The 3774-nt window shown below is 48.0% G+C and overlaps 1 protein-coding gene across 3 annotated transcripts in view; it reads right to left on the bottom strand.

Annotated features, from left to right (window-relative positions):
- KLHL5 (kelch like family member 5) overlaps positions 1-3768 on the bottom strand; it is a 205921-nt gene extending 202153 nt beyond the window's left edge. For 2 of the 3 annotated variants that reach the window (XM_019526389.1, XM_019526387.1), the window contains exon 1: positions 3604-3768. The gene's annotated coding sequence lies outside the window, so the exon portion shown is untranslated. Of the gene's footprint in view, positions 1-3132; positions 3194-3603 lie in introns of all 3 variants that reach the window. The other variant, XM_019526388.1, reaches the window with a different exon arrangement.
- Between the last annotated feature and the right edge of the window lie 6 nt (positions 3769-3774).

The following is a 3774-nucleotide window of genomic DNA, read 5'->3' as shown; positions in this document are numbered from 1 at the left end:
GAGAAGTGTAGGGGTTGTGGCTTACCTTTGTAGGCCCCCTGCATTCCCACCTGGGGGTGGTGGGTAGTGGAAGAAGGCTGTTCTGCAAGCCCTCCACCAGCCCCAGCCCCCATAACATGATCTCAGGCCCACCTTCCCCAGAGAGGGCTCTATGCTTCCCTGTTCTATTCTGCTGCCGTGCTAAACTCCAGGAGCTTCCTGCTGGTAGCAAAGCTTTTCTTCCCTCCCCTGCCCCCAAGCCTCAAGATTGGAATGGGGGGGGGGGGGGGCGTGTAGAGGGAAGCCACACCACCTCTTAAGCCACCTGGCAAGAGGAGAGCTGAGGGTGTTTGAGGGAAAGCAGGCCAGGCCATATGGAAAAATTTAAATTAACCTCATGTAACCAAGGTTAATTGAACTTTTCTTTGGCTTTTACCTAGCTCCAAGACAGTGAAAGGCACAGGCCTCTCTGGTAAAGTTGGGGGGGGAGGGATCACATCAGCAGGGGTCAGTGGAGGGCTCTCTTCAACAAAGCCTCTTCCCATCAGTGGAAGCCACAGCCTCTATGCTTCTTGCTTCCCAGCTCCATGTCCCCACTGCTGTAACCCCTCTCAGAGTCCTTACAGGGCACTACCTGCTACAACCCAGGCAGGACACAACCCCTGGGCATTCAGGAGAGTGAAAAGTTTGTCCATGGAGCAGGAGGCAGGCTGGGGCTGGGAGTCGTGCACCCTAGGTTACTGGAGGGCCAAAAATTGCTCATTTTATCTCTGTGGAGCAGACCTTTTCAGTATCTTCATCAATGACCTGGAAGATGGGATGGCATGCAGATGACACCAAGCTGGGGGGTGGGGATAGGATTCAGAGAGACTGAGGTAAATAGGAAGTCTGCACCAAAAGAAATCTCATGAGGTTCAAATAAGGACAAGTGCAAAGCCCTGCACTTAGGACAGAACAATCCCATGTACCGGTACAGGCTGGGGACCAAATGCCATCAGCAACACTCTGCAGAAAAGGACCTGGGGGTTACAGTGGACAATAAGCTGAACACGAGACAACAGTGTGCCTTTGTTGAGAAGGCAGCATTCTGGGCTGCATTGGTAGCACTGCAAGCAGATCAAGGGAAGTGATTGTTCCCTTCTATTTGGTACTGGTGAGGCCACATCTGGAGTACTGTGTTCAGTTTTGGGCCCCTCTACAGAAAGGATGTGGACAAATAAGAGAGAATCCAGGAGAGGACAAAAAAAAAAAAAAAATGGTTATGGGGCTGGGGCACATGACTTACGAGGAGAGGCTGAGGACACTGGGCCTATTTAGTCTGCAGAAAAGACAACTGAGAGGGGGATTTAATAACAGCCTTCAACTACCTAAAGTGGGGTTCCAAAGACAATGGAGCTAGACTCTTCTCAGTGGTGGCAGATGACCAATGAACTACAGTCTCGAAAGTTGCAGTAAGGGAAGTTTATGTTAGATATTAGGAAGAACTTTCTCACTAGGAGTGCAGTGAAGCACAGGAACATGTTATACAGAAAGGCTGCAAAATCTCCATCCTTAGAGATTTTTAAGACCTAGCTAGACTAAGCCTTGGCTGGGATGATCCTGCTTTGAGTATGGCACTGGACTAGGTGCCCTTCCAACCCTACATTTTTTATGATTTTCTATGATTCTATAACTGCAGTTACCCTAATGTGAGCTTGGTAAGAAGTCGTAGAGTTAACACTAACCTAAAGTGCCATAACAGATGCTCAGAAGACATTTAGCATGAGTTAATGAGCTTTAACGTGAGGATGCTCATGTTTTAAGTGCCATTTGTATGGTCTAACTGTGAAGTTACAACTTACATTTAGTCAGGTTCCCAGGTTGTAGCTGTACTGGTATCCGCACTTGAAAGGGAACAACTTTCCAATGCTATGATGGCACTTCATGCGTACTAAACTGCTTAACCATGCATTTTTGTGAATTTTAGCAGCACTGAAGAGTCTGTATTAAGTTAAACGGGTGACATCGGCCATAGTTAAAAACATGGAGGTTATCTGCAGGACTGAAACAAATCTTTCTCTAACTGCATCTAACAAGCAATGATGAATGTATTTCTATAAATACAGTCCCCTCTTCTATTTCCCAGCCTTATAGTTCAAACACTGTCCCGCAAATGAAAAGTGACAACTGCAACCTGCATGTTGTCCAAGTACTGCTATAGGACAGCAGGCTTGGTATACTCTTACTAAAACCAGAAGCCAGGACCTCAACAAAACAACACACTGAACACAATCTCAAGAGGATAAATAGGCTCCTTTCTCTTACTTCTCTGTAAAAATAGCCTGACCTCACAATCTGAGGAACTGACAGATTTCTAAATTCTGCTCAGTTACACGAGAGGTCAACACTACAGCAGTCCCAAAGGCCCTGCAATTAAATAAAACACAAAGAGAACAAGAACTTTTACTTCACAAAAATCCAGAGAGGCCTTTAAAGCGAGATCCTGGAACATTCTGCCAATGTTACAGAAATAAGAAATACCAAAGCAGGGAACAACCTAGATGAACCATAAGGAAATAGGCAAAGTATAAGGAATTAGACAAAGTGGGGTAAAAAATGAGAATATAATTCATATACACAGGCTAGCAATAATCCCATATTACAATGGAACGTCTGGAAAGTAAAGAGTGCAATCAAGAATTTTGGACATGGCACAAGTCATCCAGCAGTGCCAAAGCTAGCTACCTTTTATACAATAAATAATATTTCTTCTTTGTGACACGTATGCAAATTATTGCATGAATAAGGTTAAAATAGAAGCCAGGTACAGTTACATTGTACTCCACCACCACTAAAGGACAAAGGTCAACAATCAAACTACAACTGCAACCCTTGTTGGTCAGTTCCCAGAGCTCTGAAGGAAACCAGAAGTGAAAACAACTTAGCATGGGTAACGATCCACACCCATGCTAAGGTCAGCCAGGGGGAAAAAAATATCAAGACAAAGGACTGCAAGTTTTGTTTCCAACTAAATGAACTGCCCCACGCAGAGATCTTGTGTTTTCTTGAACTTTTAGGCCCCGGTCCTGGAAAAACACAGCGTTTGCCTTACCCAGGACAGGATAATTAATAATTTCACATTTCAGAATAAGCGAAATGAGAAATTAAACTTACACAATGATACCAGGATAACTCCTTATGTGGACAGGCTGATCTTTAATTGAAGAGTTTTAAGCTAGACAGGGAAAGAAAAAACCGCAAGACTGTTATTCTAGAACAAAAGTATCAAGCCTAACAACTAGAAGTGTCCCACATGAACAAGGCCTTATACACAAGAGGTGATCTGATCACAGCTGGACTAGGGACAGGCAGCATGCCAACCCTCTCTGGCCCTCCAGCCAGATCTGGACCACAGGGCACCCGGCAGGCTGGCTCCAGACCGCAAGGCGCCTGGCATGTTAGCCCGGGACCCAGCTGCAGCGGCCAGCTGAGCGGCGGCAGAGCCAGGGGGCTCGTGGGCATGTGCAGCCCCCAGCGGGGCTGCCCCCGACTTCATGGACAGGCCCCGCCCTGCCCCGCAGGGCCCGGCAGCCGGTCCACACAGAGGCATCGACTACAGCTCGTTGCAAGGGGGCCGGTATTTACCACGTCAGCCGCTGTGGCTCCTTCTCCCCCGCGGCAAGCGAAAGCTAAAGCTAAAGCCGCGCCGCTCCCCGGGGGCTCCGGCGGGCGCTTCAGCTTTCCCTTGCCCGGGGCCGAGAGCGGCCGGGGCGCAGCGCCCGGCCCGGCCGTGGCTGCGGGGACACGGGGCGGGGC

Source organism: Gavialis gangeticus, unplaced genomic scaffold (genome assembly GCF_001723915.1).
Source record: "Gavialis gangeticus isolate Ggan-Ray unplaced genomic scaffold, GavGan_comp1, whole genome shotgun sequence".
Taxonomy (NCBI): Eukaryota; Metazoa; Chordata; order Crocodylia; family Gavialidae; genus Gavialis; species Gavialis gangeticus.
This window is presented reverse-complemented; position numbering and strand designations above follow the sequence as displayed.